Source organism: Struthio camelus, chromosome 1, assembly GCF_040807025.1.
Source record: "Struthio camelus isolate bStrCam1 chromosome 1, bStrCam1.hap1, whole genome shotgun sequence".
NCBI lineage: Eukaryota > Metazoa > Chordata > Aves > Struthioniformes > Struthionidae > Struthio > Struthio camelus.
This window is the reverse complement of record NC_090942.1, coordinates 56,524,683-56,539,443: the sequence shown is the minus strand read 5'-3', so window position 1 is coordinate 56,539,443 and position 14,761 is coordinate 56,524,683.

Here is a 14,761-nt window from a genome sequence, read left to right as displayed (position 1 = left end):
TTTTGCGGCGCGGGCCCGGGGCTGCAGCTCCTCTCCCGGATGTCTCCCAGCGAGGCAAAGCCCTCCTACCCTCGCCTCTTCCCGCCCCGGGGGCAGCTGTACCGCTCGCTTAGGTGCAGGCGCAGTGCGAGGACAGATCCGAGGAGACAGGAGGGAAACGAGCTCCCTTAAACGTGACGGAGGCGACTGCCTGGTTCTGTCATCCGTCCCCGTCCCTGCCAAAACTCGGGTTGTTTCCTGCTGTTTTTTCTCTCTCCCTGGGTAAAAGATGTCACAAAGATTAGGCCCGAACGTGGCCGGGGTGCCTGCAGCTGGCCCCCGCGCTCGCCTCTTGAAGGTCACCTTGCAGCCTCACTCTGTCCCCTCCAAACCGGGCGTCATCGCCCGATGCAGCCCGAAAATCGCGTCTTTCCGAAAGGCCGGGGCCGGGCGGCTCTGCCTCGCGGCCGCCCATGAGCATGCAAGGGGACGTGAGCGTCCCTGGGGACGCGCAGCCAGCTGCAAGCCGGGCAGGGCGTCAAAGACGTCCCGCCGCCCTGGCTCTAGCCCCGGAGAGGGTCCCCGCGCCGCCCGGGCTGCCGCAGACCTGCTCGGGCTGTGCTAGTATCCGCGCGTCCCGAGCAGACGGCCGGCCGGCGGCTTTCCCGCTCCCCCTTTGCCTGAGCGGGCTGCCCTCGGCCGCCGGCGCACGGGGCGGCGGGAGGTACGTGCCGCCCCCCCCGCCGGCTCTCGGGGCAGCGGTGGCTGTGTGCGTCCCCGGCTGTCCCGGGAGAGCGACGGCGCTGGCCTGGCGCGTGGCACCTCTGCAGCAGGGCTGCGCAGCGCCAGGCTGTTAATGAGAAGTTAATTGCAGCTGACACTGCCCGACCGGGGAAGATCTCTCTTGGGTCTCCGGGTCCGTGGCAGTGCTTGGCTGTGATGAAGCGAGAGAGGAGGGAAAGTCAATACTAGTGGTAAACGCGCTCCAAGACAGGCAGAGAGGGAGCGAGGGCTGCAGCATCTTTATTCCCTCTTGACCCATTTAAAGCAAGCCTCAGTGACTGAGGGAGCTGGCAGGAGGATAAAAATACCTCCCACATGTTCCCTGCGAGGCCAGGGACAGAAATACAGGTGCCATCGCCTCCCCGGAGAGTGGTTGGGGTAACCCAGTACTTTGCAGTCCCAAAGCCCGACTCTCTCAGTGCCCCTTGCAGCAAACCCCGTCCGCACGGAGAGCTCAGGCTCGGTGCAGCTCAGAGGCACTTGCAAAGTGCCGTCCCACTCTTGCACCCGTCCTTTACTTCCTTGGGGCTGGAGGAATTAAAAGCTCCCCCCCAGCCCCCCCCCAGAAGCAGCAGATCTCCACTTTTTGCCAACGCAAGCAGAAAAGCCTCACGCCGCCAGCGTTCCCTACGTGAGGCAGCGTGGTTGCCTTGCAGGTAGCGCATCCGTGGCCGGGCGGGTGGTCGTGCCACGGCCGAAATTTCGGCATGGCGAACCTGCACGTCACTCACCCTGCCGGGCCCGTGGCCATGCTTGGGCTGTGGCCGCCTGGCGCGAAGGGGTGGATGCCGGCACTCGGATCGCCTCCCGGACCCGAGCCGCTCGGGGCAGCGCCTTGCAATCCCACGGGAAAATCCGCCTGAATTTCCGGTGCCTCCGCGCAGGTGCGCTCTCGGCCGGCCGGCACGATTCACCGTGCGCCTCACATGGTGGCCTCTTCCACTCGGTGAGCTAAGACGGGCCGGCCCAGGCGCGCGGGCGGAGGGTGAGACCGGCGTGCGGGTCGCTCGTATGCTGGGTTCCCCGCGCGCACGCAGCCACTGGGGCCTGGCGGAGCGGCGATGAGCAGGCGTGAGGAAGCCGACCTCCCTGGAGCTGGGTGACAACCTCCTTCCAGCTTTCCAGGACACCTGAATGAGGGAGACCGCGGCGTCCGGAAACAGCCTCAGTCGGCAAGGGCTGGCGAGTCGGCTGTCAGCGCGGTGCTACGGCCAGGAACGTCCGGGAGGTCACGAGCAGTTATGCCTCAAATGACAGCTGCCATTGAAAAGGTGGGTTTCCAGTACCACGACGGGGCTGCTGAGGACACCTTTGCTTGGAGATACCTGTTGCAAGGGCTGCTGCTGCATTGCTCTGCAATTGCTCTGCAGATTTAGGTCCGGGAACCAAAAGGAGCCTTCCCCAGTGCCAGACTCCTGAAGAGCCCGGGTATTTACCTGTCTGGTCAAATGAAACCTTCCAGATAGCACGGTTATGAGCAAGACACAGTGCCTGCTGTTACTGGATGGCAGCCTGTTACCTCCCCTCCCGTCCCAGTTTAGTTGCACCTGGCGCTGCACCATGACAAGCCAGTGCCTGGCAAAGAGGGTCTGCTTGCGCATGGAGCCGTCACGGGCTGCTGGTCGGGTAAGTTTTGGGCTGGCTAAACGGCCTCCGGTACTGCCTACCCCGCTGCTCAGCGCTAACGTGGCCAGGGCCTGCTTTCCACGACCGAGAGCTTTTCCAGCTGGAGTGAGCTCAAGGCACTGGTGCTTTGCAAGCACAATACTGGCAACCAGCAAACGCATCTGGCCGCTGGGGCCGGGGCCCCGGCCAGACCTGCGAGGAGGGAGCGGGGGCCCTTGGGCACCTTGCGAGCTCCAGGGGTAAGGAGTGCAGTCCTAGGATGGGGGAGCACAGCGGCCGTACGCTGCCGCGGGGGTACTTGGTAGTTTATTTGCTGTTGCTTCCTTGCGATCATGCAGCAGGCTGATGCTTTATTAAAGCTTGGAAAACAACTTTCTCAGACAGTCACAATATTGAACAAGCCTGGTTTCTTAACAACCCCGAAGCTCTTAAAATAGCCGAGCGCTCTGCAGATCGCTGCAGATACCCCAGCTGCTTTAACACAAATAGCAGTTCAGAGGGGAGGAAAAACCATGAACGAACGCGCTGTTGCACTCGGGCACGCTGCCCAGGCTCGCCGATGGCAGGACGTCTGATCTCCTCCGCCTGGGCTGTGTGGGGTAATGCAGAGCGGCGTGAAGGCGAACCGGCCACCCCTTGCCGTTCACGGAGGGGTGCGGAGCCCGCCTGTCCGGTGGCAGCGGCGGCGGGAGACGGGGGCTGGCGCGGGGCCGCGGACGGCCACCCTGCCTGCTCCCAGCCCTGCTACGTCCCCCCGGGTCGTGCTTGAAGCCCCTGGGACCGGCTCCCTGTGGCTGCCGGTGCTGTCATCCGGTGTCACTTCTGCTGGCCGTGCTCAGCGTGCCGGCACAGCCTTCGGCCTCTTGGCTCTGCCCCGCGAGTCCTGTCTCCAAGACACCCGGGTGCGAGACGGAGGCGCGCCAGGCGTTGCGGTTAGAGCGCGGGTTTTGTGGATTTGCCCATACAAATCTGGGGGCTTGGGGCAAGGGGGCGAGTTACAGCAAGGAGACCGCAGGCGTGGGGGTCTCTTTCCCCTTCCCTCTCGGCTGACCTCCACTTCCAAGTCTGTAAAGAAAAGAGCTGGACGTCTGTCCTGCCTACAAACTTCACTGACCGAAAAATCTCCTTTTTCACCAGCTACAGAGAAGGAGGCGGTGGAATTTGAGCAAGTATTAATAGGATGCTGGATTTAGACGCAGAGCTTTCTAAGAGCACATTTGGTGCCTCCTGCTTGCATGGCTTTGCTGAGTGGGCACCACCAGGAATCCAAACACTGCTGCTCCTGGAGGACTCGTTCCCTTAATATATTTACTCAGATGTATAACTAGACTGTATGGGACAGTGCTTCAGTGCTAGTGAAGGTGTACTTCAGTCTCCTGGAGCGTCAGAGTCATTAGGAGAGCAGTATCTGCTGAAATAGGCACTCCTGCTTACTAAATCTGTAATTCCAGCTTTGGCTATTTTTTTCGTCTTTCTAATAATAAGTGCAAATATAGTAAGGATGAATCACAGGCTGCAGACTTCAGGATTTTTCCTTTCTTCTCTGTGAATCTGTCATGTGGGGGAGAGGGGCTGGCAGACAAAAGGAGCTCGGATATGGGGGAGATCCTATCCCAAATAGAAGTTTATATTAATCCCGTTGCATCAATCAGATCCCAGAAATCCCTCCTGCTCGAATTTCTTCCACAGTTACAGCTTGCTGTAATAATACTCCAGCCTGGGGACCTTTTTTCACCAAGAAACTCCTGGACCATTCCCAAGCCAGTGCTAGCGGGTTCCCAGCCGGTTCTGACTTGTGGTGCCCCTCGCTTGGGTCCCTGGTCTTTTTTTGTGTCTCCAGCCTGACTAATCCCAGTCAGAAAACCAGAGCATCCTCTCCGTGGCTGGTCACTGTGGTTTGCCTGCCGGCAGTCTTGTGCTTGCGGGGACCTTTTGCAAATGTTAATTCTTTCCCTTTGCTTGAGAGCTCTTCATTTGATCTGCCACAACAGATTTCACACGCTTCTCCTAAAACTATGCCCTTTGCTTTCCTGGCACTCAAGATTAACCAGAGCTTGGCAAGCCAGCAGCATGCAGGGAGAGCAGCTCGTGGGCTCACTACAGCTCCACGGGCCAGCAGAGCAAGGGGTCAAGCACTGACCAAGTGAATATTAACTGGCTGGTGGCTCCCTGTGTGTAGGAAGGAGAAGGTCGGAGGGCTGGAAATGCAGCCCTGGGGAGCTGGGGGTGACCCTGAGGACGGTGTGGAGCCAAGCGCCACTGCCTGGACCTCATGTGTGCCCTCAGCGGCAGGGAAAGGGTGGATCAGAGCACTCCGGGAAGCAAGGCAGGTTTTAACACTTTCTTTCTGCTGTGCAAATAAGTCCAGGTTCAAAGTGCACATCAACTTAGGCATGAACACTTTAGCTGTGATTTGCTCTGGATTTGGGCTGAAGCCAAGGGGTGAGCTAAAGATAACCTTCCGCTCTTAACACCTCCCAGGCCAGCAGCTTCCCTGCTGATTTTTCTTTACTGTAGCCCACCGACACCAGATTGTACGTGCTATCTGTGTTGCCTTCACTCACTTCCCTGCAGCAGGGTTGAGGCAGAGCCCCGCCGTCATGAGGAGACGGTAGCAAGGGGGCTCTTTTGCTACTGCTCCAGTTGCCATTTTGTGTCGGAGCCCGCTTGGGGTTGGGAAGGGGGCTCGGGACGGCAGGAGAGGGACCAGGAGAGGGAGGCAGGACAGCAGGGCTCCTGAGAAACTGGCTTAGTGGGTGCCACGCTGCTTTTCATGTTGCTTAGCCGGCTCTCGACAGCGCCCTGGCACAAGGTGCCCATGCACGCAGGCAAGGCAGCTGGAGAGAAATTCCCCCTACATCCCCCCGTATCCCCCCAAACCCTCCACATCCCCTATGTCCCTCTGCATCCTCCCACATTCCCTGCGACTCCCTGCATCCTCTACGTCCCCTGCATCCTCCTGAATCTCCCTGCACCCTGGACCTGCCTGCATCCCCTTCATCCCCTGCATCCTGCATCCCCTGCACTCCCTGTATCCCCCTGCATCCAGCACCCCTCTACATCTCCTGCGCCCCCTGCACCCCCTGCATCCTGCATCCCCCTACATCTCCTGCATCCCGCACCCCCCTGCATCCCCTGTATCCTCTGCATCCCCTGAATCCTGCATCCCCTGCATCCGCCTGAATGTCCCTACACCCCAGACCCCCTGCATCCCCTGCATTTCCTGCATCCTGCACCCCCTGCACTCCCCCCACATCTCCCTTCATACCCATGCACCCCCCTGCATCCTGTATCCCCTGCATTCCCTCATCCATCTGCATCCCCCAAACACCCAGAGCCTGCTGGCCACAGCAGGGCTGGGCTGACACCTGCACCTCTGTGGGCCCCGCGGGGTCCGTGGGACCCAGGGGAAAAGGCAGCACAGAGGGGCCCAGGCGTGTGTTGGTGGGGAGTGGGGTCCCCCTGCCCCAGCCGTCCCGGGCTGCCTCCACCTCAGCCAAAAGCGGGAGCTTGGGCCCCCCATCAGGGCTAAGAGACTCGGCATGTAATTTATGCCACCCCAGATGTGTGTGCGTGTGTGTTTTACAGGAAACTTATAATTATCCTCCAACCACGCTGAACTATAAATGCGGACATTCAGAATTTGCAGTTCACTGACAAGAGCCCCCAGAATATTCATATTAGGAAACGCAATGGAGGGATCCAAATTCACTGCTGCCGCTGGCCCTCCCCAGCTGATGCCAGGCAGTAAGCAGCTCCTCATGAATATCATGTCTGTGGTTAGAGCTGATTAAATACATTTTAAAATGACTCACTGGGGAATTTTTTTTTTTTTTAAATAACTCATGGTGTCACTACAGGGCACAAAGTTTGCATCACTGAGTTTGTTTCCCTGTTTCTTTGAGGCGATAAATAATTGAGGAGCCGAAGAGCAAACAGGAAGCCCAAAGAGAACGCTACCAGGGAAGACAGTTAACAACTTAATGCCCAAACAGCATTTATATATTTATTTTTGATATTACTTTAGAGGGGGGAAACAACTTTGCTGGGAAGCTTGAGCTGCTTCCAAGAGTCCTGCAGAGCCGTGGGGGCAGCGGCTGGGGTGAATTTAGGGGAGCGGGGGAGGTTTTGGAGGGGGGATGATTGGCCTGCAGGAGTGGGGGGGGGAGGGCTAGGAAGGTCCCATGGGGTTTGGAGAGCCACGGGGGGGCTTTGGGGGCAAAAAGATCTCTCCCCTCGATGCCAGCCCACCCACCCGCGGCTGCGCTGTGGCTCGCTCTGCCGGGGCAGCCCCCGGGGAGGACCCTGCTTGGGCTGCCGCCGTCCCTCCAGCTGGTCCTGCCTCTCGCTTCCTGCAGCAGGAGAAGAAAGAAAAAGAAAAGAAAGAAAAAGAAAGAAAGAAAAGAGAGAAAGAAAAAAAAAATTACCCTCCCCCTCCAAATTACCCCAATTTACTGCTGCTGCATTTTTTAAAGCACCTGCTTTAAAATCAGTGTGACTTCATAAAGGAATTAATAGACTTGTAATTTCTCATTAAAAGTATCATTATTCTCGAAGAATAAGAATTGTAGTTTTTTTTTTTTTGGAGGAAGAAGGTGTTCTTTTACATACAGCCACCACCGTAAACTCCTATTTAAATCGCTAAACTCAGCTCAGTCTCAACCACAGCTTGTGGTTGCAGGTGCTTTCTTCCTGAAGTTTAGTCTCTGCGTCTTTTCTGTATTTTGTGCAACGCCGGCGCTCGGTAAGCCAGGAAGCAGCGTCTGTTTAGCAGGACACAGTCATACTACAACATGGTAAGGAAGGAAATGAGAACGACATCTGCATCATCGAAACCTTGCCGGGCAGAGCAGGCCTGGGGGAATCTCCTCAAAAATCCCGTGGGATCTTCCCTGGCCACCGATGGTCCCTGGTTGGGAGCGTCGTGCGAAAGGGAGCCCTCCTTGCAAACCGTCCCCCGCTGCTGCAGGTCTGGGAATGAAGCGAAATCACCTTGAGCGCTGTCAGAGTCAGGATTTTCTCCTAGGGTCTCCCAACCCCGCGGCACCAGCCCCGCGTCTTCCTCCCCAGCTCCTTTAGTGGCCCGCCGCTCTCAGAAAGAAGAGCACAAAATCAATCCGGCTGCTCTCGTTCCCCTTCCCCAGGCTGGGCGGCGATGCCGGCTGCCTCCCCGTCGCTGCAAACCTGGCCCCGCGCTCGCCCATCGATCGGGGCTCAGAATAGCTCCTGCCAAGCGAGAGCAGCCAGCGAGCTGCGGCGGCCGACACCGGAGCCGCCGGGAGCGGGACGTGCTCCCATCACCCCGTGAAGGGCACGGCCGCCGCTTCCCCGGCCTTGGCGTCGCTGGTGCCCGCCGCGATGGGGCCGAGCCATCCCCCGGGTGCTCTTGGGGTGCCTGGAGGCTGTCTTGGCTCCTGGGACTTTCTTCCCACTGATGTCTTCTCCCACCCCAAACCTGCCCTTCGCATGCCAGCGTGCAAGCCATCCAGGGCCGACCTCGCCATCCAGGGCCAATCCCACCATCCAGGGCCGACCTCGCCATCCAGGGCCGACCTCGCCATCCAGGGCCAATCCCACCATCCAGGGCTGACCTCGCCATCCAGGGCTGACTCCTTTCTGGGGTGGCCAGCAGAGCTGGCATTGCGTCCGCAGCCCATTGCCAGCCGCGTTGGTGAGCCTGGCCAGGCTATGCATCTCGCTCCACAGGATGTGACGTTCCTCCGCAGCAATGCGCTGGTGGTCTAGAGAGCTGGTTTTTCAAATATGCAGGGTCAAACTTCCTGCTGCTGTGAACAGAGGAAACTCAGCTGCCTCCAGGGGAACCGTGATGGTTTACACGGGTCAAGGACTTACCCAGGATCCTGCCCTTTCTGGGAGCTTCTTTCTCACCTGTCCCTAGGTGGCTTTTTTTGCTTAGTTTTTCTCACAAAGGGAAAAATAAAACGCTAGGAGCCTCTACTCAGTTCTGGATGGTTTTGTCCCATGGGGAGGAGTGCTCTATGAGTGGCATTGGAAAGATGCGCTTCGGGGCTTTTCCTTTATTTTATTTTTTTCTCTCTCCGCTGTAACGAACTGTGGGTTTGGCTCCGTGGGGATGACAAAGCGGAGCCAGGCCCTACTCCTTTGGAGCGGCGCTGGAGCAGCTGGGAAGAGATGCCTTGGGCATGGGGCGGGGGAATAGCCCCTGTTCCCGAACAAACACAGCAAACACCGAAATAAGAGTTGGACGCCTCCGCGGCCAGCGCCGTGCCCACCGGCTGGGGCATGCCGCCTCCGAGAGCTGCCAGCACCAGCGACCCGGCGCGGTCTGAACCCGAACGTGCCGTGTGTCAACAGCTCCATCAGTCCCTCCTGCCCTTAGCGCGAGGGGAAAGGGGGGCTGGCTCATCACCGGCCGCGGCGGGCGGCGGGGGATGACGGCAGCGCTGCCGGCCGACCCCGCGAGGTGGCCCCGGCGGGGTAGGGTCAGTCCCTCGCCGACATGGTGCGTTGAGGCGATCCCGGACGTGCTCCCCGCGCAATCTGTCTGTCGCCTCCGATCACTTCAGGAGTCAGGACGCGTTTGTGTCACTGCGCGAGGCTTTGCCAACCCCGCTGCTCTCGCCGGCCGCACGGGTCCTGCCCGCCCCCAGCGCCCGTCCCCGCCGGAGTCTTTGGCGAGGAGGCAGGGAAGTGGTCATTAGGCAGGATCGGGAAGGAGGAGAGGATTTAAAACGACCCAACTTGCTATCCCAGGGGGAAATCTAACCCTCAAAACCCAGGGGAACGTGTTGGTTTGCCTTACTCTTGTCCTGGGCCAACATCAGTCTTGTCTTGGAGCATCCCCAAGGCAGGATTTGACAGCCAGGGAACAGAGGCAGAAAGACACTAAGTGATTTGCCCAAGGAAGCGTGTGTCGCAGCAGGGCACTGAGCCCACAGGGCAGAGCCGGGTCCTGGGATCATCTCCCGCCTCTCTGTCACGGGCGCCTGGCCGAGGGCTGGCTGCCGCCCTGGTTCCCCTCCTCCGCCCTTAGCGAGGACACGTCCAGCCCGGCGGACGCAGCGCCAGTTGGTGGCCTGCTCCCTCCGGGAGAGCAGTCCTGATGCGCCCCAAGTCCTTCTCCTCGCTTCTCCTCTACCGATGAGGCTCGGCTCCGGCCAGCATGACCGGCTGCCTCTGCCCGCCTCGGCGGGCACGGTGCTCTCCTGTGTGATGGCAGCTCGCGGCGCAGGTGGAGGCGAGGGCAGAAGGGCAGGAGGGACCCACGGATATCTCTCAGGGCTGGCACCAAGCACCTCAACCTGCTCTTGACTTGAAGCACTGGAAACACCGCTTGTCACCGGCAGCGCTGAAGCCCTCGGGGACCGGCACGGCTGTAAAGGATTTGTCGGTGGTTTGGGAAGCGAGCGGAGGCCCCGGGATGCCGGGTCACCGACGGCCTGCAGAGCCCGGGCCATGGTCCCCCGCACCGGGGGACACGGGAACGACCCGGCCCGACCCTGAGAGCGGCCGGGGTGGTGGGGGCCGCCGCCGGGGGCGGGAGGTGCAGGTGTGGACGAGACAGCGCGCAGCCCCCCTCCCCGCCTGGCTGCCCCGGCCGCGCGGTTTCAAGGGTTTGAAGGGATTTAGCAATCCGGCGAGACAGGCACAGGCTGGGCAGCAGGGATCGCCTCCTCCCGGCTGCCTGCCGTCGCCGGGGTCCCGCTCCCTGCCTGACTGGAGGCTCTTTGCTTTGGTTCCCCCTCCCCCCCCCAAATTTGTTTTTTCCCTTCGCCTGCAAAGCACCTCAACCTGTTCCTCGCCGCCCGACGGCTGCGCCCCGGGGCCCGGCTCGGCAGGAGCCCTGCCTCGCCGCGGCCCCGCGCACGGCCGCCCCGGGGAAACCGAGGGACTGTCCCCTCGGCGTCCCGAGAACGGGGCCAGCCCTTTCCGCAAGCCGGCCTCGGGGCCGGGCCGGCCGCAGCCTGCCTGCGCGCGGTTTCGGCTCGCCCGCAGGAAGCCGCCCGCAGAGCGCGGCCGGGCGGTTTGGGAAGCGGGGAGCACGTTGCCCCCCCCCCCCCAGCAGGAGCGGGAGCCAGACGGTCCCACCGGCGTCAAACCGCCACGCCGGGAGGGCCAAGACAGCCAGGAAACCACCTCCCAGCGGGGCATCCGGCCTGGCACCGCTATCCCCCTCCCTTGGCTTCCCAAAAAAGCAAGCCCCCCCCCCCCACCACCCCCCTTGGCAATGGGGGCAACCACAACGCAACGCACCCCCCCCCGTTGCTCTTTGCCCCCCCCCCCCCGACGACCGCCCCGGCGGGCGCGCGGCCGGCTCGGTTACGTGCCGTGCCATCGCTGCCGACAGCCGCTTCCCCGGTAATAACTAGGTAAGCGACAGCCCGTTGTTCCCCCCCTCTCCGCCCCCCCGCCGGGGGCTCAAACGACGGCGCCTCTTAATTACGGCTCGGGGGCTGACAGCGCCGTTCCTCCCCCAGCGCGGCGCGGGCCTCGCCGCCCCTGGCTCCCGCTCCCCGAGCCTCCCTCTTTGCATCTTGCAGGGGCAGGTGGGTTGGCGGGGACGGGGAGGTATTTATAGCGCTGTTTCCGAGGGCAGGGTTGTGGCTTCGCAGCCCCTTCTTCGCCTCCGGCCGTCCCCCGCCGGCCTGCGCCCCGTCCGTCCTGCCCTGGCTGCCTCCTTCCCTCCGTGCCGCCGACCGGCCGCAAGGGTTTTGGGGAGGGTGCAGCCCTCTCGGTCCCGGGGCGGCGGATCGCTCAGCTGCGGGACATCCGTCGGCGCTGGCCTGGCGGGGCGGCGCGTTTCCGCACCTCCCATGCGCGCCGGGTATTGACCCGCAGAGCCTGCCAAATCCTTTTGGACACCGGGTAGGACCAAAGCGATGCTGACACTAAGTAAAGGAGATGAAGGCTGATTTAAGTGGAGTATGTTTTTTTGTTTTTTTTTTTTTTTAATCTTTCCTTAAGTGCGAACACCATCTGGCTCCCCTGACTCTGTCAGCGCTTCCAGTCCTGAGGCAGTTTCGCTCTTCCTAATTACTGTCATTACGCAGTGGGTAGTGATTACGGACGGATGCTGATGAGAGATACCAGGAGAGCCGTGTCCCCCCCACAGACTCAGCACATGGATCCAGGCAGCATCTTCTCAGCCGTTTAGGACCGGGTCAAAACCAGGCGAGGGCCATTTGAAGTTGGGAAGTTTTGCAGGTAGCAAGGGTAATTAATTTCTTTTTAAATAGAAGCTGGAGGGAGGAGAGGGCAAAGGGAAAGGGAGGCGTGAGCTGGCATGACCAACGCTGCCATCACCGACGGACTGCAGGAATCCTGGGGAATAAGGGCTAATGCTGCAATTACAGTGACACAGAGGCACTGTTGAGACAGGCCAAAGACGGGCAGAAACATGCCGCTTGGTGCCTGAAAGCCGAGATGATGGGCACCTTAGAGATAGCTAGAGGCAGACAGGGAGCGAGAGCCTGATGCCAGGAGACAGAGCTGGGCGAAGGAGCAAGAACTTGGTGCGTCCTGCTCTGCTCTGCCTCCAGCACGTCCCCACCGCGTGGTGCCTGCCCTGCCCTCAGGTGCACATGCAGCCCAGCTGCCTGCAGCTCTTTTTCCTAGACAGCCCTGAGACTATGGTGATGGGCTCTGTGGGCAGACATGGGTCAGGCCCAGGTATCACCTTCTGTCTGGCCAAAGAGGGGCTTGCTGCCAGCCTGCATGCCCCTGTGCAGCACCCCTGCTGCATTTCAATATTCACCCTCCCATGCAGTGCCACTGCAGTGCTTCCTCCATGCACTCACACATGCAGTGTCAGTGCTGCCTCGTGGCAGGTTCCCCGGCTCCTGAGGCACCTCTGGCCTCTCTTCTTCCCCCATGGTCTCCCATGGGTGTCCTCACGGGCTTGCAGGGTCTCCTGTGGGTCTCTCTGCAAAGCTCTGTGCAGCTAACACCAGTAAGTGGGTGGTTTGGGATGCTCCCATGGAGAGCGCGGCCCACAGCGGTTTGGGAGGGAAGAGGTCCAAGCCCTGCAAGCGGGCAATGGGGTGGCCACTAAACCCAGGTCTTCTCCAGTGTGAGGCACACAGCAAGCACAAGGAGAGGAGTCTATACCTATGGTCTTTGCTGGAAGATGGATGTCAGGGCATGGCTTTGTGCAAGGGATAAAATGGTCCCCACCTTACCCTCCCTCTCCAACCGAATGCCAGGTGCAGCATGGCTACCCTGCGTGCACTTCCGAAAGCCCATAGTGAGGCAACGCTGGTCTGCACGGGCTCTGCATGGGTGCTTCGGGCTGGTGTAGCTGGGCTCTTAGGTGAACTATGAGGAGATGAAATCAGTGGGTGAATTGGCAAGGGAGTTCCTATCCTTGAGTGAGGAGAAAGCGAGGGGAGAAGGAGCCCACAGGAGTCCCAGGTAGGGAGGCTGACGGAGGAAGGCCAAGCAGTTTGGAAGCCGAAGAGCTTGAGAAGGGTTTAGCAGACGTGACTGGCAGCTGCAGAGGAAGACCCTCAGCCTCACCATGCTACTGAGGAAAGAACCAGGGTCATGGAGCCTTGCAAAGCCCAGGTGCTGCGTGTGGGCGTCTGACGTTGCAGTGCAAGGTAAGGGGGCAAAGCCCCGAGAGCAAGGAGGCTGCGGGGATGGGTGCACAACAGAGTGATAGGTCGGGGGGGCTACTTATATGAAAAAGATTGAATAAATCTGCTGAGGAGACAGGAAGTTAAAAAGCCTTCAGAAGGATGCACCTCAAGTTTTTTCGTCTGAAGGCCACGTGGCCACAGGGAGGTGGTGGGTGGCTCACTGGCGTCCCATGCCCTCATGTCTCACGACTCCCCGGTGCCTCTCCCCTCCTCCAGCTGCCCCATCACCCTCTGCCCAGGTCTCCTATCCCCTCCATGCCTTACCTGGACACGCTCTTCATCACTCTCTGCCTCCCTTTATCCAGCTGGGGAGACACTGCGCACACTACAGCTGGTGCTGGCTGGCCAGCAGGTACAGGCTGCCGGCCACCTGGTTTCTGCCTCTTGGACCTGGGAATGGATGGAAACCAAATCTCCTCTTCTCTACAGACACTAAGGTCTCTTTCATCTAGCTACTAACATCGTTGGGATGTTTGTAAGAACTTAAATACCTTTGTGATCTCTGTCTTCATCACGCATGGTTTATGATCAGCTGATGGGGTTGAAACAGTTAGGGAGAGAGCAGATAAATGCACAGATGGCTTCTTTAGGAAATCTAGCTAAAACCGTGCAGTGGCTTTAAACTTTGGAGCTGGTAGCTGTCCTTGCCTAGCCTAGGAAGGCAGCTCAGCCATGGAGCCTTGCTCCAGCCAGGAGTTACCGTCACCTCGAGCACGATCTCCGGGAGCAGTGACACCAAATAAAAGGTTGCAGTAGAAACTTTAGACCTCCAGTCCTCCTTCCTGGCTCTCTCTGACTGCCCTCCTGCAGGACAGAGGGCCACGGATCATGCCGTGGGGTCCCCTCCCCTCTCCATGGGGCTCCCACATCTGCAAGTGCTTCATGGCGCGTCTTTGGGAGCCATGGTCGCAGGCTGCACGCAAGAGGGAGAGCAGCTCTCAGCCACACTATTAATATGTCGGAGATGGTTTTACAGTGGGGAGGGTTTTAGTCCCAGCTCCTTTCAACCTGTGCTGGGGTTTCCACTGACTTTCCCCCGTTCTCTCCGAAAGCCCGTGCCACTCTGGCTGGGTGAAGCCCCGACCTCGCTAGCCTTTCTAGGCATTTGTACATGCCGTGGTGAAGGGCCGCTCAGCTGGGGAGGAAGCACAGCTCCTGCCCAACATGGGGAAGTGAGAAACTGCTGTGGAAAGTCAAAGAGGGCAGTGAGGAGAATCAACAGGCAACACCCTCCCCACCCCTCACCCGGGTCCCCATCATCATCCCCATCCCAAATAAGATCGAGGCCCTCAGGAGGGTCCATAGCTACTGGGGAGGCTAAAGTAGCGGGAGAGGTAGCCTGGGAGTTTGGGCTTCTTGCAGGCCTGCCCATCCTCTGCTGCCGTGTTTTGCCGTGATGACTGTGGCCAGCGGGCATGGGGAGTGAGGGAAGATGGACAGGCAGGCCAGATTGCAGTGGTGGGGTTGGGAGTTTGTGGATGGAGGCTGATTTTTAGGGCTCTGAAAAGCAAGAGCCTAAAGGGCTTGCAGAAGCCGCTGGCCTATAGCCCCAACCCAGGAAAGACTGATACTGGCCTGGCCTCTGGATTTTTTGAGGGGTTTTGTGGGACTAATTGGACACAAAATAAACGTGTTTGACCAGAGCTGCTGGCCTGGAAACTTTTCCTCTTTCATCTCTCTCCACTCTGCTTCAGAGTTGGCTGGAGGAGCCTGGCGTCCTCCAACTGTTCCTCCAGCCAAGCCCCCGCAGCCAG